Source organism: Nematostella vectensis, chromosome 5, assembly GCF_932526225.1.
Source record: "Nematostella vectensis chromosome 5, jaNemVect1.1, whole genome shotgun sequence".
NCBI classification, from domain to species: domain Eukaryota; kingdom Metazoa; phylum Cnidaria; class Anthozoa; order Actiniaria; family Edwardsiidae; genus Nematostella; species Nematostella vectensis.
The window spans coordinates 707,342-731,362 of record NC_064038.1 but is presented as its reverse complement, the minus strand read 5'-3'; positions in this window follow the sequence as shown (position 1 = coordinate 731,362).

Here is a 24,021-nt window from a genome sequence, read left to right as displayed (position 1 = left end):
ATTCATATTAAAATATTGCCAAAATCCACAATATTGTCTACGCTGACTAAGTAAAGCTGTATTTTACTTTAAAGGGGCAGCAGCATAGTACTGCGCATGTCTGGAGTCAGTGTTTATTGTAGGCTTTTAAGTGTCTACAAACAGTTGAACTTTTTAAAAGCTGTCAATACCTTATTAAATAATATGCAATATTATATAGAAAACTATGTTAATGGACAGTTTGTGGTCATTTTTTTTGTTTTGTTTAAAGTCTCCCACATGTACCAAAAGCTCATAAGTCAGTATTAGAATTTCACTGAAGTTCATTGTGTCAGGGCTCTAGAGCTATTGCAAATCTCTTAACCATGACACTCCCCTTTTAAAGGAAAGTAAAAAAAAATCAAAATTGTTGGTGGGGGTCTCTGTTGTATTTGTTTTCTTTTTATTTTTCTTCTATTATTATTATTATTATTTTCTTTTTTAGAGGGGGAGGGGAATTCAGCTAAAAATAGCCAAGGGTCAATTCAAGCAACTAGTACAAAAGATGTTTTTTGCAGTCCTTTATTCAATATATTCAAGGTTATCATGCAATTCTGTTGTTTGACTGCATATATATATATTTTTTCTTTCTTTTCATTACAAGTTCTATATGTGTATGTGGTGACCATAGCTATGATTACTATTATTTAGAATATTTTTTTACCTACTAACAGAAAACAACTTGACTGCAAAACACTTACTGTAGGGCACTCGATATTAGGCATTACTTTCATGTGGACGTAAGGTTGAAATGTCAAAACCTTCATTAACCCGTGAACTACGCTTTAGCGTATTACACTTTGTGGTGATCTGATTCTATTGTTCTTTTTTGTGTTTTACTAACTATTACCGTTTAACTATCACACTTTGTTTCACGGGTTAATGAAAACCACTCTAATTACTTACAGTAGTTCTTTTTTAATATTATCATTTACTTGTATAATTTAGATGAGCAATACATATTTCTTTATGGCTTTGTAGAGCTCATCTCGTTACTCATAAATAACAAACAAAATGAAGTTTGTTCTTATTTTGGTGCAAAGGAATCTACAGTAGTTTTCTAATCAGACAATTGTTTTTCTTTAAACACTCACCTGTTATTTCAACAGCCTTACTTGAGTTTGCTTGTCTCAGAAATAGACCTTGCTTAATAAACAAAGACATGTTACAAACTTATTTAATAATAGGTAACAACTGCAATATTGTATGAAGAGAGTGCCCCTCTCTTCCCCCTGCTATTGTTGAAATTATGCTCAATAAACTTTTACCTCTTCCCTCTCCACCAGTTAAGCATTCTATGTATGCTTCCCTGTACAAAATGCACCCCTTCAAATAGAACATTAAAGTTCACATACTTGTTTACTTCCTCAAACTCTTTGCTTTGTGTTTTTTGTTAACTTCCTAGGAACAAATTGAATACATATAATCAATAAATCTAGCAAGCTTATTTTGCAAACTCACTTTTTTTATTATTTTTGCGCAAAACCTATCAGGATTAAGGAAGTCCAGCACAAAGAAAAAAAAACGAATTAAAAAAAAAGCCCATTGGCCTGGGATCGAACCCGGTCTGAAGAACAAAACGGAAACCATACATACGGATTACCCAATCGGTATGGCAGCACAAGGCTTTTACGGAAGGCTGTAAAGAACCCGAAGGCCCCAAGCACCGATATTTCCGAGCGAATATGCTGTACAACACTCTTGCAAGGTTATCCCAACTCGCGCATTAATGGGGAGGACAATAACCAGGATCCCAGGCCTGTAATACGGTTACGCCACGCACAGCTCGCCGAGATTGTGGATAACAAAAAATAGAGGTCTATTTGGGCGTCTTGGGTCTCTTGGGGACTCGCCATGCGCACGGGCGCATCTCTTTTATTGTGTACATGACATCAAATTAGCGAAGAAAAAAGACGCTGTTTTGGTATCATGTGAAAAGCATAAAATAAATAGAAATAAAGACGTAAGGGGGGAGAATATTGACATATTCATATTAAAATATTGCCAAAATCCACAATATTGTCTACGCTGACTAAGTAAAGCTGTATTTTACTTTAAAGGGGCAGCAGCATAGTACTGCGCATGTCTGGAGTCAGTGTTTATTGTAGGCTTTTAAGTGTCTACAAACAGTTGAACTTTTTAAAAGCTGTCAATACCTTATTAAATAATATGCAATATTATATAGAAAACTATGTTAATGGACAGTTTGTGGTCATTTTTTTTTGTTTTGTTTAAAGTCTCCCACATGTACCAAAAGCTCATAAGTCAGTATTAGAATTTCACTGAAGTTCATTGTGTCAGGGCTCTAGAGCTATTGCAAATCTCTTAACCATGACACTCCCCTTTTAAAGGAAAGTAAAAAAAAAATCAAAATTGTTGGTGGGGGTCTCTGTTGTATTTGTTTTCTTTTTAGTTTTCTTCTATTATTATTATTATTATTATTTTCTTTTTTAGAGGGGGAGGGGAATTCAGCTAAAAATAGCCAAGGGTCAATTCAAGCAACTAGTACAAAAGATGTTTTTTGCAGTCCTTTATTCAATATATTCAAGGTTATCATGCAATTCTGTTGTTTGACTGCATATATATATATTTTTTCTTTCTTTTCATTACAAGTTCTATATGTGTATGTGGTGACCATAGCTATGATTACTATTATTTAGAATATTTTTTTACCTACTAACAGAAAACAACTTGACTGCAAAACACTTACTGTAGGGCACTCGATATTAGGCATTACTTTCATGTGGACGTAAGGTTGAAATGTCAAAACCTTCATTAACCCGTGAACTACGCTTTAGCGTATTACACTTTGTGGTGATCTGATTCTATTGTTCTTTTTTGTGTTTTACTAACTATTACCGTTTAACTATCACACTTTGTTTCACGGGTTAATGAAAACCACTCTAATTACTTACAGTAGTTCTTTTTTAATATTATCATTTACTTGTATAATTTAGATGAGCAATACATATTTCTTTATGGCTTTGTAGAGCTCATCTCGTTACTCATAAATAACAAACAAAATGAAGTTTGTTCTTATTTTGGTGCAAAGGAATCTACAGTAGTTTTCTAATCAGACAATTGTTTTTCTTTTAACACTCACCTGTTATTTCAACAGCCTTACTTGAGTTTGCTTGTCTCAGAAATAGACCTTGCTTAATAAACAAAGACATGTTACAAACTTATTTAATAATAGGTAACAACTGCAATATTGTATGAAGAGAGTGCCCCTCTCTTCCCCCTGCTATTGTTGAAATTATGCTCAATAAACTTTTACCTCTTCCCTCTCCACCAGTTAAGCATTCTATGTATGCTTCCCTGTACAAAATGCACCCCTTCAAATAGAACATTAAAGTTCACATACTTGTTTACTTCCTCAAACTCTTTGCTTTGTGTTTTTTGTTAACTTCCTAGGAACAAATTGAATACATATAATCAATAAATCTAGCAAGCTTATTTTGCAAACTCACTTTTTTTATTATTTTTGCGCAAAACCTATCAGGATTAAGGAAGTCCAGCACAAAGAAAAAAAAACGAATTAAAAAAAAAAAGCCCATTGTCCTGGGATCGAACCCGGTCTGAAGAACAAAACGGAAACCATACATACGGATTACCCAATCAGTATGGCAGCACAAGGCTTTTACGGAAGGCTGTAAAGAACCCGAAGGCCCCAAGCACCGATATTTCCGAGCGAATATGCTGTACAACACTCTTGCAAGGTTATCCCAACTCGCGCATTAATGGGGAGGACAATAACCAGGATCCCAGGCCTGTAATACGGTTACGCCACGCACAGCTCGCCGAGATTGTGGATCACAAAAAATAGAGGTCTATTTGGGCGTCTTGGGTCCCTTGGGGACTCGCCATGCGCACGGGCGCATCTCTTTTATTGTGTACATGACATCAAATTAGCGAAGAAAAAAGACGCTGTTTTGGTATCATGTGAAAAGCATAAAATAAATAGAAATAAAGACGTAAGGGGGGAGAATATTGACATATTCATATTAAAATATTGACAAAATCCACAATATTGTCTACGCTGACTAAGTAAAGCTGTATTTTACTTTAAAGGGGCAGCAGCATAGTACTGCGCATGTCTGGAGTCAGTGTTTATTGTAGGCTTTTAAGTGTCTACAAACAGTTGAACTTTTTAAAAGCTGTCAATACCTTATTAAATAATATGCAATATTATATAGAAAACTATGTTAATGGACAGTTTGTGGTCATTTTTTTTTGTTTTGTTTAAAGTCTCCCACATGTACCAAAAGCTCATAAGTCAGTATTAGAATTTCACTGAAGTTCATTGTGTCAGGGCTCTAGAGCTATTGCAAATCTCTTAACCATGACACTCCCCTTTTAAAGGAAAGTAAAAAAAAATCAAAATTGTTGGTGGGGGTCTCTGTTGTATTTGTTTTCTTTTTAGTTTTCTTCTATTATTATTATTTTCTTTTTTAGAGGGGGAGGGGAATTCAGCTAAAAATAGCCAATGGTCAATTCAAGCAACTAGTACAAAAGATGTTTTTTGCAGTCCTTTATTCAATATATTCAAGGTTATCATGCAATTCTGTTGTTTGACTGCATATATATATATATATATTTTCTTTCTTTTCATTACAAGTTCTATATGTGTAAGTGGTGACCATAGCTATGATTACTATTATTTAGAATATTTTTTTACCTACTAACAGAAAACAACTTGACTGCAAAACACTTACTGTAGGGCACTCGATATTAGGCATTACTTTCATGTGGATGTAAGGTTGAAATGTCAAAACCTTCATTAACCCGTGAACTACGCTTTAGCGTATTACACTTTGTGGTGATCTGATTCTATTGTTCTTTTTTGTGTTTTACTAACTATTACCGTTTAACTATCACACTTTGTTTCACGGGTTAATGAAAACCACTCTAATTACTTACAGTAGTTCTTTTTTAATATTATCATTTACTTGTATAATTTAGATGAGCAATACATATTTCTTTATGGCTTTGTAGGGCTCATCTCATTCCTCATAAATAACAAACAAAATGAAGTTTGTTCTTATTTTGGTGCAAAGGAATCTACAGTAGTTTTCTAATCAGATAATTGTTTTTCTTTTAACACTCACCGGTTATTTCAACAGCCTTACTTGAGTTTGCTTGTCTCAGAAATAAACCTTGCTTAATAAACAAAGACATGTTACAAACTTATTTAATAATAGGTAACAACTGCAATATTGTATGAAGAGAGTGCCCCTCTCTTCCCCCTGCTATTGTTGAAATTATGCTCAATAAACTTTTACCTCTTCCCTCTCCACCAGTTAAGCATTCTATGTATGCTTCCCTGTACAAAATGCACCCCTTCAAACAGAATATTAAAGTTCACATACTTGTTTACTTCCTCAAACTCTTTGCTTTGTGTTTTTTGTTAACTTCCTAGGAACAAATTGAATACATATAATCAATAAATCTAGCAAGCTTATTTTGCAAACTCACTTTTTTTATTATTTTTGCGCAAAACCTATCAGGATTAAGGAAGTCCAGCACAAAGAAAAAAAAACGAATTAAAAAAAAAAGCCCATTGGCTTAGGATCGAACCCGGTCTGAAGGACAAAACGGAAACCATACATACGGATTACCCAATCGGTATGGCAGCACAAGGCTTTTACGGAAGGCTGTAAAGAACCCGAAGGCCCCAAGCACCGATATTTCCGAGCGAATATGCTGTACAACACTCTTGCAAGGTTATCCCAACCCGCGCATTAATGGGGAGGACAATAACCAGGATCCCAGGCCTGTAATACGGTTACGCCACGCACAGCTCGCCGAGATTGTGGATGACAAAAAATAGAGGTCTATTTGGGCGTCTTGGGTCCCTTGGGGACTCGCCATGCGCACGGGCGCATCTCTTTTATTGTGTACATGACATCAAATTAGCGAAGAAAAAAGACGCTGTTTTGGTATCATGTGAAAAGCATAAAATAAATAGAAATAAAGACGTAAGGGGGGAGAATATTGACATATTCATATTAAAATATTGACAAAATCCACAATATTGTCTACGCTGACTAAGTAAAGCTGTATTTTACTTTAAAGGGGCAGCAGCATAGTACTGCGCATGTCTGGAGTCAGTGTTTATTGTAGGCTTTTAAGTGTCTACAAACAGTTGAACTTTTTAAAAGCTGTCAATACCTTATTAAATAATATGCAATATTATATAGAAAACTATTTTAATGGACAGTTTGTGGTCATTTTTTTTGTTTTGTTTAAAGTCTCCCACATGTACCAAAAGCTCATAAGTCAGTATTAGAATTTCACTGAAGTTCATTGTGTCAGGGCTCTAGAGCTATTGCAAATCTCTTAACAATGACACTCCCCTTTTAAAGGAAAGTAAAAAAAATCAAAATTGTTGGTGGGGGTCTCTGTTGTATTTGTTTTCTTTTTAGTTTTCTTCTATTATTATTATTATTATTTTCCTTTTTAGAGGGGGAGGGGAATTCAGCTAAAAATAGCTAATGGTCAATTCAAGCAACTAGTACAAAAGATGTTTTTTGCAGTCCTTTATTCAATATATTCAAGGTTATCATGCAATTCTGTTGTTTGACTGCATATATGTATTTTTTTTCTTTCTTTTCATTACAAGTTCTATATGTGTAAGTGGTGACCATAGCTATGATTACTATTATTTAGAATATTTTTTTACCTACTAACAGAAAACAACTTGACTGCAAAACACTTACTGTAGGGCACTCGATATTAGGCATTACTTTCATGTGGATGTAATGTTGAAATGTCAAAACCTTCATTAACCCGTGAACTACGCTTTAGCGTATTACACTTTGTGGTGATCTGATTCTATTGTTCTTTTTTGTGTTTTACTAACTATTACCGTTTAACTATCACACTTTGTTTCACGGGTTAATGAAAACCACTCCAATTACTTACAGTAGTTCTTTTTTAATATTATCATTTACTTGTATAATTTAGATGAGCAATACATATTTCTTTATGGCTTTGTAGAGCTCATCTCGTTCCTCATAAATAACAAACAAAATGAAGTTTGTTCTTATTTTGGTGCAAAGGAATCTACAGTAGTTTTCTAATCAGATAATTGTTTTTCTTTTAACACTCACCTGTTATTTCAACAGCCTTACTTGAGTTTGCTTGTCTCAGAAATAGACCTTGCTTAATAAACAAAGACATGTTACAAACTTATTTAATAATAGGTAACAACTGCAATATTGTATGAAGAGAGTGCCCCTCTCTTCCCCCTGCTATTGTTGAAATTATGCTCAATAAACTTTTACCTCTTCCCTCTCCACCAGTTAAGCATTCTATGTATGCTTCCCTGTACAAAATGCACACCTTCAAATAGAACATTAAAGTTCACATACTTGTTTACTTCCTCAAACTCTTTGCTTTGTGTTTTTTGTTAACTTCCTAGGAACAAATTGAATACATATAATCAATAAATCTAGCAAGCTTATTTTGCAAACTCACTTTTTTTATTATTTTTGCGCAAAACCTATCAGGATTAAGGAAGTCCAGCACAAAGAAAAAAAAAACGAATTAAAAAAAAAGCCCATTGGCCTGGGATCGAACCCGGTCTGAAGAACAAAACGGAAACCATACATACGGATTACCCAATCGGTATGGCAGCACAAGGCTTTTACGGAAGGCTGTAAAGAACCCGAAGGCCCCAAGCACCGATATTTCCGAGCGAATTGCTGTACAACACTCTTGCAAGGTTATCCCAACCCGCGCATTAATGGGGAGGACAATAACCCGGATCCCAGGCCTGTAATACGGTTACGCCACGCACAGCTCGCCGAGATTGTGGATGACAAAAAATAGAGGTCTATTTGGGCGTCTTGGGTCCCTTGGGGACTCGCCATGCGCACGGGCGCATCTCTTTTATTGTGTACATGACATCAAATTAGCGAAGAAAAAAGACGCTATTTTGGTATCATGTGAAAAGCATAAAATAAATAGAAATAAAGACGTAAGGGGGGAGAATATTGACATATTCATATTAAAATATTGCCAAAATCCACAATATTGTCTACGCTGACTAAGTAAAGCTGTATTTTACTTTAAAGGGGCAGCAGCATAGTACTGCGCATGTCTGGAGTCAGTGTTTATTGTAGGCTTTTAAGTGTCTACAAACAGTTGAACGTTTTAAAAGCTGTCAATACCTTATTAAATAATATGCAATATTATATAGAAAACTATGTTAATGGACAGTTTGTGGTCATTTTTTTTGTTTTGTTTAAAGTCTCCCACATGTACCAAAAGCTCATAAGTCAGTATTAGAATTTCACTAAAGTTCATTGTGTCCGGGCTCTAGAGCTATTGCAAATCTCTGAACCATGACACTCCCCTTTTAAAGGAAAGTAAAAAAAAAATCAAAATTGTTGTTGGGGGTCTCTGTTGTATTTGTTTTCTTTTTAGTTTTCTTCTATTATTATTATTATTATTATTATTTTCTTTTTTAGAGGGGGAGGGGAATTCAGCTAAAAATAGCCAAGGGTCAATTCAAGCAACTAGTACAAAAGATGTTTTTTGCAGTCCTTTATTCAATATATTCAAGGTTATCATGCAATTCTGTTGTTTGACTGCATATATATATATTTTTTCTTTCTTTTCATTACAAGTTCTATATGTGTAAGTGGTGACCATAGCTATGATTACTATTATTTAGAATATTTTTTTACCTACTAACAGAAAACAACTTGACTGCAAAACACTTACTGTAGGGCACTCGATATTAGGCATTACTTTCATGTGGACATAAGGTTGAAATGTCAAAACCTTCATTAACCCGTGAACTACGCTTTAGCGTATTACACTTTGTGGTGATCTGATTCTATTGTTCTTTTTTGTGTTTTACTAACTATTACCGTTTAACTATCACACTTTGTTTCACGGGTTAATGAAAACCACTCTAATTACTTACAGTAATTCTTTTTTAATATTATCATTTACTTGTATAATTTAGATGAGCAATACATATTTCTTTATGGCTTTGTAGAGCTCATCTCGTTCCTCATAAATAACAAAAAAAAATGAAGTTTGTTCTTATTTTGGTGCAAAGGAATCTACAGTAGTTTTCTAATCAGATAATTGTTTTTCTTTTAACACTCACCTGTTATTTCAACAGCCTTACTTGAGTTTGCTTGTCTCAGAAATAGACCTTGCTTAATAAACAAAGACATGTTACAAACTTATTTAATAATAGGTAACAACTGCAATATTGTATGAAGAGAGTATCCCTCTCTTCCTTCTGCTATTGTTGAAATTATGCTCAATAAACTTTTAACTCTTCCCTCTCCACCAGTTAAGCATTCTATGTATGCTTCCCTGTACAAAATACACCCCTTCAAATAGAACATTAAAGTTCACATACTTGTTTACTTCCTCAAACTCTTTGCTTTGTGTTTTTTGTTAACTTCCTAGGAACAAATTGAATACATATAATCAATAAATCTAGCAAGCTTATTTTGCAAACTCACTTTTTTTATTATTTTTGCGCAAAACCTATCAGGATTAAGGAAGTCCAGCACAAAGAAAAAAAAACGAATTAAAAAAAAAAGCCCATTGGCCTGGGATCGAACCCGGTCTGAAGAACAAAACGGAAACCATACATACGGATTACCCAATCGGTATGGCAGCACAAGGCTTTTACGGAAGGCTGTAAAGAACCCGAAGGCCCCAAGCACCGATATTTCCGAGCGAATATGCTGTACAACACTCTTGCAAGGTTATCCCAACCCGCGCATTAATGGGGAGGACAATAACCAGGATCCCAGGCCTGTAATACGGTTACGCCACGCACAGCTCGCCGAGATTGTGGATGACAAAAAATAGAGGTCTATTTGGGCGTCTTGGGTCCCTTGGGGACTCGCCATGCGCACGGGCGCATCTCTTTTATTGTGTACATGACATCGAATTAGCGAAGAAAAAAGACGCTGTTTTGGTATCATGTGAAAAGCATAAAATAAATAGAAATAAAGACGTAAGGGGGGAGAATATTGACATATTCATATTAAAATATTGCCAAAATACACAATATTGTCTACGCTGACTAAGTAAATCTGTATTTTACTTTAAAGGGGCAGCAGCATAGTACTGCGCATGTCTGGAGTCAGTGTTTATTGTAGGCTTTTAAGTGTCTACAAACAGTTGAACTTTTTAAAAGCTGTCAATACCTTATTAAATAATATGCAATATTATATAGAAAACTATGTTAATGGACAGTTTGTGGTCATTTTTTTTGTTTTGTTTAAAGTCTCCCACATGTACCAAAAGCTCATAAGTCAGTATTAGAATTTCACTGAAGTTCATTGTGTCAGGGCTCTAGAGCTATTGCAAATCTCTTAACCATGACACTCCCCTTTTAAAGGAAAGTAAAAAAAATCAAAATTGTTGGTGGGGGTCTCTGTTGTATTTGTTTTCTTTTTAGTTTTCTTCTATTATTATTATTATTATTATTTTCTTTTTTACAGGGGGAGGGGAATTCAGCTAAAAATAGCCAATGGTCAATTCAAGCAACTAGTACAAAAGATGTTTTTTGCAGTCCTTTATTCAATATATTCAAGGTTATCATGCAATTCTGTTGTTTGACTGCATATATATATATATTTTCTTTCTTGTCATTACAAGTTCTATATGTGTAAGTGGTGACCATAGCTATGATTACTATTATTTAAAATATTTTTTTACTTACTAACAGAAAACAACTTGACTGCAAAACACTTACTGTAGGGCACTCGATATTAGGCATTACTTTCATGTGGATGTAAGGTTGAAATGTCAAAACCTTCATTAACCCGTGAACTACGCTTTAGCGTATTACACTTTGTGGTGATCTGATTCTATTGTTCTTTTTTGTGTTTTACTAACTATTACCGTTTAACTATCACACTTTGTTTCACGGGTTAATGAAAACCACTCTAATTACTTACAGTAGTTCTTTTTTAATATTATCATTTACTTGTATAATTTAGATGAGCAATACATATTTCTTTATGGCTTTGTAGGGCTCATCTCGTTCCTCATAAATAACAAACAAAATGAAGTTTGTTCTTATTTTGGTGCAAAGGAATCTACAGTAGTTTTCTAATCAGATAATTGTTTTTCTTTTAACACTCACCTGTTATTTCAACAGCCTTACTTGAGTTTGCTTGTCTCAGAAATAGACCTTGCTTAATAAACAAAGACATGTTACAAACTTATTTAATAATAGGTAACAACTGCAATATTGTATGAAGAGAGTGCCCCTCTCTTCCCCCTGCTATTGTTGAAATTATGCTCAATAAACTTTTACCTCTTCCCTCTCCACCAGTTAAGCATTCTATGTATGCTTCCCTGTACAAAATGCACCCCTTCAAATAGAATATTAAAGTTCACATACTTGTTTACTTCCTCAAACTCTTTGCTTTGTGTTTTTTGTTAACTTCCTAGGAACAAATTGAATACATATAATCAATAAATCTAGCAAGCTCATTTTGCAAACTCACTTTTTTTATTATTTTTGTGCAAAACCTATCAGGATTAAGGAAGTCCAGCACAAAGAAAAAAAAACGAATTAAAAAAAAAAGCCCATTGGCCTGGGATCGAACCCGGTCTGAAGAACAAAACGGAAACCATACATACGGATTACCCAATCGGTATGGCAGCACAAGGCTTTTACGGAAGGCTGTAAAGAACCCGAAGGCCCCAAGCAACGATATTTCCGAGCGAATATGCTGTACAACACTCTTGCAAGGTTATCCCAACCCGCGCATTAATGGGGAGGACAATAACCAGGATCCCAGGCCTGTAATACGGTTACGCCACGCACAGCTCGCCGAGATTGTGGATGACAAAAAATAGAGGTCTATTTGGGCGTCTTGGGTCCCTTGGGGACTCGCCATGCGCACGGGCGCATCTCTTTTATTGTGTACATGACATCAAATTAGCGAAGAAAAAAGACGCTGTTTTGGTATCATGTGAAAAGCATAAAATAAATAGAAATAAAGACGTAAGGGGGGAGAATATTGACATATTCATATTAAAATATTGACAAAATCCACAATATTGTCTACGCTGACTAAGTAAAGCTGTATTTTACTTTAAAGGGGCAGCAGCATAGTACTGCGCATGTCTGGAGTCAGTGTTAATTGTAGGCTTTTAAGTGTCTACAAACAGTTGAACTTTTTAAAAGCTGGCAATACCTTATTAAATAATATGCAATATTATATAGAAAACTATGTTAATGGACAGTTTGTGGTCATTTTTTTTGTTTTGTTTAAAGTCTCCCACATGTACCAAAAGCTCATAAGTCAGTATCAGAATTTCACTGAAGTTCATTGTGTCAGGGCTCTAGAGCTATTGCAAATCTCTTAACCATGACACTCCCCTTTTAAAGGAAAGTAAAAAAAATCAAAATTGTTGGTGGGGGTCTCTGTTGTATTTGTTTTCTTTTTAGTTTTCTTCTATTATTATTATTATTATTTTCTTTTTTAGAGGGGGAGGGGAATTCAGCTAAAAATAGCCAATGGTCAATTCAAGCAACTAGTACAAAAGATGTTTTTTGCAGTCCTTTATTCAATATATTCAAGGTTATCATGCAATTCTGTTGTTTGACTGCATATATATATATATTTTCTTTCTTTTCATTACAAGTTCTATATGTGTAAGTGGTGACCATAGCTATGATTACTATTATTTAGAATATTTTTTTACCTACTAACAGAAAACAACTTGACTGCAAAACACTTACTGTAGTGCACTCGATATTAGGCATTACTTTCATGTGGATGTAAGGTTGAAATGTCAAAACCTTCATTAACCCGTGAACTACGCTTTAGCGTATTACACTTTGTTGTGATCTGATTCTATTGTTCTTTTTTGTGTTTTACTAACTATTACCGTTTAACTATCACACTTTGTTTCACGGGTTAATGAAAACCACTCTAATTACTTACAGTAGTTCTTTTTTAATATTATCATTTACTTGTATAATTTAGATGAGCAATACATTTTTCTTTATGGCTTTGTAGAGCTCATCTCGTTCCTCATAAATAACAAAAAAAATGAAGTTTGTTCTTATTTTGGTGCAAAGGAATCTACAGTAGTTTTCTAATCAGATAATTGTTTTTCTTTTAACACTCACCTGTTATTTCAACAGCCTTACTTGAGTTTGCTTGTCTCAGAAATAGACCTTGCTTAATAAACAAAGACATGTTACAAACTTATTTAATAATAGGTAACAACTGCAATATTGTATGAAGAGAGTGCCCCTCTCTTCCCCCTGCTATTGTTGAAATTATGCTCAATAAACTTTTACCTCTTCCCTCTCCACCAGTTAAGCATTCTATGTATGCTTCCCTGTACAAAATGCACCCCTTCAAATAGAACATTAAAGTTCACATACTTGTTTACTTCCTCAAACTCTTTGCTTTGTGTTTTTTGTTAACTTCCTAGGAACAAATTGAATACATATAATCAATAAATCTAGCAAGCTTATTTTGCAAACTCACTTTTTTTTATTATTTTTGCGCAAAACCTATCAGGATTAAGGAAGTCCAGCACAAAGAAAAAAAAACGAATTAAAAAAAAAAGCCCATTGGCCTGGGATCGAACCCGGTCTGAAGAACAAAACGGAAACCATACATACGGATTACCCAATCGGTATGGCAGCACAAGGCTTTTACGGAAGGCTGTAAAGAACCCGAAGGCCCCAAGCAACGATATTTCCGAGCGAATATGCTGTACAACACTCTTGCAAGGTTATCCCAACCCGCGCATTAATGGGGAGGACAATAACCAGGATCCCAGGCTTGTAATACGGTTACGCCACGCACAGCTCGCCGAGATTGTGGATGACAAAAAATAGAGGTCTATTTGGGCGTCTTGGGTCCCTTGGGGACTCGCCATGCGCACGGGCGCATCTCTTTTATTGTGTACATGACATCAAATTAGCGAAGAAAAAAGACGCTGTTTTGGTATCATGTGAAAAGCATAAAATAAATAGAAATAAAGACGTAAGGGGGGAGAATATTGACATATTCATATTAAAATATTGACAAAATCCACAATATTGTCTAAGCTGACTAAGTAAAGCTGTATTTTACTTTAAAGGGGCAGCAGCATAGTACTGCGCATGTCTGGAGTCAGTGTTTATTGTAGGCTTTTAAGTGTCTACAAACAGTTGAACTTTTTAAAAGCTGTCAATACCTTATTAAATAATATGCAATATTATATAGAAAACTATGTTAATGGACAGTTTGTGGTCATTTTTTTTGTTTTGTTTAAAGTCTCCCACATGTACCAAAAGCTCATAAGTCAGTATTAAAATTTCACTGAAGTTCATTGTGTCAGGGCTCTAGAGCTATTGCAAATCTCTTAACCATGACACTCCCCTTTTAAAGGAAAGTAAAAAAAATCAAAATTGTTGGTGGGGACCTCTGTTGTATTTGTTTTCTTTTTATTTTTCTTCTATTATTATTATTATTATTTTCTTTTTTAGAGGGGGAGGGGAATTCAGCTAAAAATAGCCAATGGTCAATTCAAGCAACTAGTACAAAATATGTTTTTTGCAGTCCTTTATTCAATATATTCAAGGTTATCATGCAATACTGTTGTTTGACTGCATATATATATTTTTTCTTTCTTTTCATTACAAGTTCTATATGTGTAAGTGGTGACCATAGCTATGATTACTATTATTTAGAAATTTTTTTACCTACTAACAGAAAACAACTTGACTGCAAAACACTTACTGTAGGGCACTCGATATTAGGCATTACTTTCATGTGGATGTAAGGTTGAAATGTCAAAACCTTCATTAACCCGTGAACTATGCTTTAGCGTATTACACTTTGTTGTGATCTGATTCTATTGTTCTTTTTTGTGTTTTACTAACTATTACCGTTTAACTATCACACTTTGTTTCACGGGTTAATGAAAACCACTCTAATTACTTACAGTAATTCTTTTTTAATATTATCATTTACTTGTATAATTTAGATGAGCAATACATATTTCTTTATGGCTTTGTAGAGCTCATCTCGTTCCTCATAAATAACAAACAAAATGAAGTTTGTTCTTATTTTGGTGCAAAGGAATCTACAGTAGTTTTCTAATCAGATAATTGTTTTTCTTTTAACACTCACCTGTTATTTCAACAGCCTTACTTGAGTTTGCTTGTCTCAGAAATAGACCTTGCTTAATAAACAAAGACATGTTACAAACTTATTTAATAATAGGTAACAACTGCAATATTGTATGAAGAGAGTGCCCCTCTCTTCCCCCTGCTATTGTTGAAATTATGCTCAATAAACTTTTACCTCTTCCCTCTCCACCAGTTAAGCATTCTATGTATGCTTCCCTGTACAAAATGCACCCCTTCAAATAGAATATTAAAGTTCACATACTTGTTTACTTCCTCAAACTCTTTGCTTTGTGTTTTTTGTTAACTTCCTAGGAACAAATTGAATACATATAATCAATAAATCTAGCAAGCTTATTTTGCAAACTCACTTTTTTTATTATTTTTGCGCAAAACCTATCAGGATTAAGGAAGTCCAGCACAAAGAAAAAAAAACGAATTAAAAAAAAAGCCCATTGGCCTGGGATCGAACCCGGTCTGAAGAACAAAACGGAAACCATACATACGGATTACCCAATCGGTATGGCAGCACAAGGCTTTTACGGAAGGCTGTAAAGAACCCGAAGGCCCCAAGCAACGATATTTCCGAGCGAATATGCTGTACAACACTCTTGCAAGGTTATCCCAACCCGCGCATTAATGGGGAGGACAATAACCAGGATCCCAGGCCTGTAATACGGTTACGCCACGCACAGCTCGCCGAGATTGTGGATGACAAAAAATAGAGGTCTATTTGGGCGTCTTGGGTCCCTTGGGGACTCGCCATGCGCACGGGCGCATCTCTTTTATTGTGTACATGACATCAAATTAGCGAAGAAAAAAGACGCTGTTTTGGTATCATGTGAAAAGCATAAAATAAATAGAAATAAAGACGTAAGGGGGGAGAATATTGACATATTCATATTAAAATATTGCCAAAATCCACAATATTGTCTACGCTGACTAAGTAAAGCTGTATTTTACTTTAAAGGGGCAGCAGCATAGTACTGCGCATGTCTGGAGTCAGTGTTTATTGTAGGCTTTTAAGTGTCTACAAACAGTTGAACTTTTTAAAAGCTGTCAATACCTTATTAAATAATATGCAATATTATATAGAAAACTATGTTAATGGACAGTTTGTGGTCATTTTTTTTGTTTTGTTTAAAGTGTCCCACATGTACCAAAAGCTCATAAGTCAGTATTAGAATTTCACTGAAGTTCATTGTGTCAGGGCTCTAGAGCTATTGCAAATCTCTTAACCATGACACTCACCTTTTAAAGGAAAGTAAAAAAAATCAAAATTGTTGGTGGGGGTGTCTGTTGTATTTGTTTTCTTTTTAGTTTTCTTCTATTATTATTATTATTATTTTCTTTTTTAGAGGGGGAGGGGAATTCAGCTAAAAATAGCCAAGGGTCAATTCAAGCAACTAGTACAAAAGATGTTTTTTGCAGTCCTTTATTCAATATATTCAAGGTTATCATGCAATTCTGTTGTTTGACTGCATATATATATATATATATTTTCTTTCTTTTCATTACAAGTTCTATATGTGTAAGTGGTGACCATAGCTATGATTACTATTATTTAGAATATTTTTTTACCTACTAACAGAAAACAACTTGACTGCAAAACACTTACTGTAGGGCACTCGATATTAGGCATTACTTTCATGTGGACGTAAGGTTGAAATGTCAAAACCTTCATTAACCCGTGAACTACGCTTTAGCGTATTACACTTTGTGGTGATCTGATTCTATTGTTCTTTTTTGTGTTTTACTAACTATTACCGTTTAACTATCACACTTTGTTTCACGGGTTAATGAAAACCACTCTAATTACTTACAGTAATTCTTTTTTAATATTATCATTTACTTGTATAATTTAGATGAGCAATACATATTTCTTTATGGCTTTGTAGAGCTCATCTCGTTCCTCATAAATAACAAAAAAAATGAAGTTTGTTCTTATTTTGGTGCAAAGGAATCTACAGTAGTTTTCTAATCAGATAATTGTTTTTCTTTTAACACTCACCTGTTATTTCAACAGCCTTACTTGAGTTTGCTTGTCTCAGAAATAGACCTTGCTTAATAAACAAAGACATGTTACAAACTTATTTAATAATAGGTAACAACTGCAATATTGTATGAAGAGAGTGCCCCTCTCTTCCCCCTGCTATTGTTGAAATTATGCTCAATAAACTTTTACCTCTTCCCTCTCCACCAGTTAAGCATTCTATGTATGCTTCCCTGTACAAAATGCACCCCTTCAAATAGAACATTAAAGTTCACATACTTGTTTACTTCCTCAAACTCTTTGCTTTGTGTTTTTTGTTAACTTCCTAGGAACAAATTGAATACATATAATCAATAAATCTAGCAAGCTTATTTTGCAAACTCACTTTTTTTTATTATTTTTGCGCAAAACCTATCAGGATTAAGGAAGTCCAGCACAAAGAAAAAAAAACGAATTAAAAAAAAAAGCCCATTGGCCTGGGATCGAACCCGGTCTGAAGAACAAAACGGAAACCATACATACGGATTACCCAATCGGTATGGCAGCACAAGGCTTTTACGGAAGGCTGTAAAGAACCCGAAGGCCCCAAGCACCGATATTTCCGAGCGAATATGCTGTACAACACTCTTGCAAGGTTATCCCAACCCGCGCATTAATGGGGAGGACAATAACCAGGATCCCAGGCCTGTAATACGGTTACGCCACGCACAGCTCGCCGAGATTGTGGATGAAAAAAAATAGAGGTCTATTTGGGCGTCTTGGGTCCCTTGGGGACTCGCCATGCGCACGGGCGCATCTCTTTTATTGTGTACATGACATCGAATTAGCGAAGAAAAAAGACGCTGTTTTGGTATCATGTGAAAAGCATAAAATAAATAGAAATAAAGACGTAAGGGGGGAGAATATTGACATATTCATATTAAAATATTGCCAAAATCCACAATATTGTCTACGATAACTAAGTAAATCTGTATGTTACTTTAAAGGGGCAGCAGCATAGTACTGCGCATGTCTGGAGTCAGTGTTTATTGTAGGCTTTTAAGTGTCTACAAACAGTTGAACTTTTTAAAAGCTGTCAATACCTTATTAAATAATATGCAATATTATATAGAAAACTATGTTAATGGACAGTTTGTGGTCATTTTTTTTGTTTTGTTTAAAGTCTCCCACATGTACCAAAAGCTCATAAGTCAGTATTAGAATTTCACTGAAGTTCATTGTGTCAGGGCTCTAGAGCTATTGCAAATCTCTTAACCATGACACTCCCCTTTTAAAGGAAAGTAAAAAAAATCAAAATTGTTGGTGGGGGTCTCTGTTGTATTTGTTTTCTTTTTAGTTTTCTTCTATTATTATTATTATTATTATTTTCCTTTTTAGAGGGGGAGGGGAATTCAGCTAAAAATAGCCAATGGTCAATTCAAGCAACTAGTACAAAAGATGTTTTTTGCAGTCCTTTATTCAATATATTCAAGGTTATCATGCAATTCTGTTGTTTGACTGCATATATATATATATATATATTTTCTTTCTTTTCATTACAAGTTCTATATGTGTAAGTGGTGACCATAGCTATGATTACTATTATTTAAAATATTTTTTTACCTACTAACAGAAAACAACTTGACTGCAAAACACTTACTGTAGGGCACTCGATATTAGGCATTACTTTCATGTGGACGTAAGGTTGAAATGTCAAAACCTTCATTAACCCGTGAACTACGCTTTAGCGTATTACACTTTGTGGTGATCTGATTCTATTGTTCTTTTTTGTGTTTTACTAACTATTACCGTTTAACTATCACACTTTGTTTCACGGGTTAATGAAAACCACTCTAATTACTTACAGTAGTTCTTTTTTAATATTATCATTTACTTGTATAATTTAGATGAGCAATACATATTTCTTTATGGCTTTGTAGAGCTCATCTCGTAATTCATAAATAACAAACAAAATGAAGTTTGTTCTTATTTTGGTGCAAAGGAATCTACAGTAGTTTTCTAATCAGACAATTGTTTTTCTTTTAACACTCACCTGTTATTTCAACAGCCTTACTTGAGTTTGCTTGTCTCAGAAATAGACCTTGCTTAATAAACAAAGACATGTTACAAACTTATTTAATAATAGGTAACAACTGCAATATTGTATGAAGAGAGTGCCCCTCTCTTCCCCCTGCTATTGTTGAAATTATGCTCAATAAACTTTTACCTCTTCCCTCTCCACCAGTTAAGCATTCTATGTATGCTTCCCTGTACAAAATGCACCCCTTCAAATAGAATATTAAAGTTCACATACTTGTTTACTTCCTCAAACTCTTTGCTTTGTGTTTTTTGTTAACTTCCTAGGAACAAATTGAATACATATAATCAATAAATCTAGCAAGCTTATTTTGCAAACTCCCTTTTTTTATTATTTTTGCGCAAAACCTATCAGGATTAAGGAAGTCCAGCACAAAGAAAAAAAAACGAATTAAAAAAAAAAGCCCATTGGCCTGGGATCGAACCCGGTCTGAAGAACAAAACGGAAACCATACATACGGATTACCCAATCGGTATGGCAGCACAAGGCTTTTACGGAAGGCTGTAAAGAACCCGAAGGCCCCAAGCACCGATATTTCCGAGCGAATATGCTGTACAACACTCTTGCAAGGTTATCCCAACCCGCGCATTAATGGGGAGGACAATAACCAGGATCCCAGGCCTGTAATACGGTTACGCCACGCACAGCTCGCCGAGATTGTGGATGACAAAAAATAGAGGTCTATTTGGGCGTCTTGGGTCCCTTGGGGACTCGCCATGCGCACGGGCGCATCTCTTTTATTGTGTACATGACATCAAATTAGCGAAGAAAAAAGACGCTGTTTTGGTATCATGTGAAAAGCATAAAATAAATAGAAATAAAGACGTAAGGGGGGAGAATATTGACATATTCATATTAAAATATTGCCAAAATCCACAATATTGTCTACGCTGACTAAGTAAAGCTGTATTTTACTTTAAAGGGGCAGCAGCATAGTACTGCGCATGTCTGGAGTCAGTGTTTATTGTAGGCTTTTAAGTGTCTACAAACAGTTGAACTTTTTAAAAGCTGTCAATACCTTATTAAATAATATGCAATATTATATAGAAAACTATGTTAATGGACAGTTTGTGGTCATTTTTTTTTTGTTTTGTTTAAAGTCTCCCACATGTACCAAAAGCTCATAAGTCAGTATTAGAATTTCACTGAAGTTCATTGTGTCAGGGCTCTAGAGCTATTGCAAATCTCTTAACCATGACACTCCCCTTTTAAAGGAAAGTAAAAAAAATCAAAATTGTTGGTGGGGGTCTCTGTTGTATTTGTTTTCTATTTAGTTTTCTTCTATTATTATTATTATTATTTTCCTTTTTAGAGGGGGAGGGGAATTCAGCTAAAAATAGCCAATGGTCAATTCAAGCAACTAGTACAAAAGATGTTTTTTGCAGTCCTTTATTCAATATATTCAAGGTTATCATGCAATTCTGTTGTTTGACTGCATATATATATATTTTTTCTTTCTTTTCATTACAAGTTCTATATGTGTAAGTGGTGACCATAGCTATGATTACTATTATTTAGAATATTTTTTTACCTACTAACAGAAAACAACTTGACTGCAAAACACTTACTGTAGGGCACTCGATATTAGGCATTACTTTCATGTGGACGTAAGGTTGAAATGTCAAAACCTTCATTAACCCGTGAACTACGCTTTAGCGTATTACACTTTGTGGTGATCTGATTCTATTGTTCTTTTTTGTGTTTTACTAACTATTACCGTTTAACTATCACACTTTGTTTCACGGGTTAATGAAAACCACTCTAATTACTTACAGTAGTTCTTTTTTAATATTATCATTTACTTGTATAATTTAGATGAGCAATACATATTTCTTTATGGCTTTGTAGAGCTCATCTCGTTCCTCATAAATAACAAACAAAATGAAGTTTGTTCTTATTTTGGTGCAAAGGAATCTACAGTAGTTTTCTAATCAGATAATTGTTTTTCTTTTAACACTCACCTGTTATTTCAACAGCCTTACTTGAGTTTGCTTGTCTCAGAAATAGACCTTGCTTAATAAACAAAGACATGTTACAAACTTATTTAATAATAGGTAACAACTGCAATATTGTATGAAGAGAGTGCCCCTCTCTTCCCCCTGCTATTGTTGAAATTATGCTCAATAAACTTTTACCTCTTCCCTCTCCACCAGTTAAGCATTCTATGTATGCTTCCCTGTACAAAATGCACCCCTTCAAATAGAATATTAAAGTTCACATACTTGTTTACTTCCTCAAACTCTTTGCTTTGTGTTTTTTGTTAACTTCCTAGGAACAAATTGAATACATATAATCAATAAATCTAGCAAGCTTATTTTGCAAACTCACTTTTTTTATTATTTTTGCGCAAAACCTATCAGGATTAAGGAAGTCCAGCACAAAGAAAAAAAAACGAATTAAAAAAAAAAGCCCATTGGCCTGGGATCGAACCCGGTCTGAAGAACAAAACGGAAACCATACATACGGATTACCCAATCGGTATGGCAGCACAAGGCTTTTACGGAAGGCTGTAAAGAACCCGAAGGCCCCAAGCACCGATATTTCCGAGCGAATATGCTGTACAACACTCTTGCAAGGTTATCCCAACCCGCGCATTAATGGGGAGGACAATAACCAGGATCCCAGGCCTGTAATACGGTTACGCCACGCATAGCTCGCCGAGATTGTGGATGACAAAAAATAGAGGTCTATTTGGGCGTCTTGGGTCTCTTGGGGACTCGCCATGCGCACGGGCGCATCTCTTTTATTGTGTACATGACATCAAATTAGCGAAGAAAAAAGACGCTGTTTTGGTATCATGTGAAAAGCATAAAATAAATAGAAATAAAGACGTAAGGGGGGAGAATATTGACATATTCATATTAAAATATTGCCAAAATCCACAATATTGTCTACGCTGACTAAGTAAAGCTGTATTTTACTTTAAAGGGGCAGCAGCATAGTACTGCGCATGTCTGGAGTCAGTGTTTATTGTAGGCTTTTAAGTGTCTACAAACAGTTGAACTTTTTAAAAGCTGTCAATACCTTATTAAATAATATGCAATATTATATAGAAAACTATGTTAATGGACAGTTTGTGGTCATTTTTTTTGTTTTGTTTAAAGTCTCCCACATGTACCAAAAGCTCATAAGTCAGTATTAGAATTTCACTGAAGTTCATTGTGTCAGGGCTCTAGAGCTATTGCAAATCTCTTAACCATGACACTCCCCTTTTAAAGGAAAGTAAAAAAAATCAAAATTGTTGGTGGGGGTCTCTGTTGTATTTGTTTTCTTTTTATTTTTCTTCTATTATTATTATTATTATTTTCTTTTTTAGAGGGGGAGGGGAATTCAGCTAAAAATAGCCAATGGTCAATTCAAGCAACTAGTACAAAAGATGTTTTTTGCAGTCCTTTATTCAATATATTCAAGGTTATCATGCAATTCTGTTGTTTGACTGCATATATATATTTTTTCTTTCTTTTCATTACAAGTTCTATATGTGTAAGTGGTGACCATAGCTATGATTACTATTATTTAGAATATTTTTTTACCTACTAACAGAAAACAACTTGACTGCAAAACACTTACTGTAGGGCACTCGATATTAGGCATTACTTTCATGTGGATGTAAGGTTGAAATGTCAAAACCTTCATTAACCCGTGAACTACGCTTTAGCGTATTACACTTTGTTGTGATCTGATTCTATTGTTCTTTTTTGTGTTTTACTAACTATTACCGTTTAACTATCACACTTTGTTTCACGGGTTAATGAAAACCACTCTAATTACTTACAGTAATTCTGTTTTAATATTATCATTTACTTGTATAATTTAGATGAGCAATACATATTTCTTTATGGCTTTGTAGGGCTCATCTCGTTCCTCATAAATAACAAACAAAATGAAGTTTGTTCTTATTTTTGTGCAAAGGAATCTACAGTAGTTTTCTAATCAGATAATTGTTTTTCTTTTAACACTCACCTGTTATTTCAACAGCCTAACTTGAGTTTGCTTGTCTCAGAAATAGACCTTGCTTAATAAACAAAGACATGTTACAAACTTATTTAATAATAGGTAACAACTGCAATATTGTATGAAGAGAGTGCCCCTCTCTTCCCCCTGCTATTGTTGAAATTATGCTCAATAAACTTTTACCTCTTCCCTCTCCACCAGTTAAGCATTCTATGTATGCTTCCCTGTACAAAATGCACCCCTTCAAATAGAATATTAAAGTTCACATACTTGTTTACTTCCTCAAACTCTTTGCTTTGTGTTTTTTGTTAACTTCCTAGGAACAAATTGAATACATATAATCAATAAATCTAGCAAGCTTATTTTGCAAACTCACTTTTTTTATTATTTTTGCGCAAAACCTATCAGGATTAAGGAAGTCCAGCACAAAGAAAAAAAACGAATTAAAAAAAAAGCCCATTGGCCTGGGATCGAACCCGGTCTGAAGAACAAAACGGAAACCATACATACGGATTACCCAATCGGTATGGCAGCACAAGGCTTTTACGGAAGGCTGTAAAGAACCCGAAGGCCCCAAGCAACGATATTTCCGAGCGAATATGCTGTACAACACTCTTGCAAGGTTATCCCAACCCGCGCATTAATGGGGAGGACAATAACCAGGATCCCAGGCCTGTAATACGGTTACGCCACGCACAGCTCGCCGAGATTGTGGATGACAAAAAATAGAGGTCTATTTGGGCGTCTTGGGTCCCTTGGGGACTCGCCATGCGCACGGGCGCATCTCTTTTATTGTGTACATGACATCAAATTAGCGAAGAAAAAAGACGCTGTTTTGGTATCATG